At 55.0% G+C, this 600-nt stretch overlaps 1 protein-coding gene across 1 annotated transcript in view; it reads left to right on the top strand.

The window, feature by feature from the left end:
- The window catches only part of H6PD (hexose-6-phosphate dehydrogenase (glucose 1-dehydrogenase)), a 6,852-nt gene that overhangs the window by 2,799 nt on the left and 3,453 nt on the right, over positions 1 to 600 (top strand). The gene's annotated exons all lie outside the window — the stretch shown is intronic.

Raw genomic sequence — 600 nt, 5'->3', positions numbered from 1 at the left:
TGCTGAAGGACGCGGCTGCAATCCCTCCCTGCAGTGCTGCAGCAGCTCTGCAGTGCTCAGCACAAAGTGCTCTGGGCTGGGCTGCCACCCGCAGCACTTCTGGGCATGTCAGGCGCCTCAGTTCTGCAACATCAGGGTTGCTTCTCCACTTGCTTTACCTTCTCCTCTATCTTCCTCCTCCCTCCTTTCCTCCCTCAGCCACCACAGACTCAATTAATGCAATTTTGTCAAAGTTGGAGTAATCTTTGGTTTGGCAGCCCTCACATGGGCGTGTTTGTGGGAGAGAGATTTAGGGAGAACAGTGCACGTAGCCCCAGCTGCACCCCGTACCCTCCCCACTCCGAACAACTTTGTAATTTTTCATTTGATGTCTTTTTTCCCTGCAGGGCTTCAGCTGGCAGCCCAGCTCCCGGCAAGCCCGCAGCATTGATTACGTTAATGAATGTGCCTTTGGGTTGGAGCAAGGGAGATAAATGTATCAATCAATAGGGGAAGCCTAGGGCCGTGATGCCGCCTGCAGTGGGCAGCCTGCTGCTGCTGCTGGGCTACAGCAAGGCATCGCTCTGCGTCTTTGTAAGCACGCTGTCCTCCTCCCCCTCT

This window comes from Buceros rhinoceros, unplaced genomic scaffold (assembly GCF_000710305.1).
Source record: "Buceros rhinoceros silvestris isolate BGI_N320 unplaced genomic scaffold, ASM71030v1 scaffold887, whole genome shotgun sequence".
Taxonomy (NCBI): domain Eukaryota; kingdom Metazoa; phylum Chordata; class Aves; order Bucerotiformes; family Bucerotidae; genus Buceros; species Buceros rhinoceros.
Note: the sequence above shows the minus strand (reverse complement) of the source record. Positions and strands in the feature narration are given on the sequence as shown.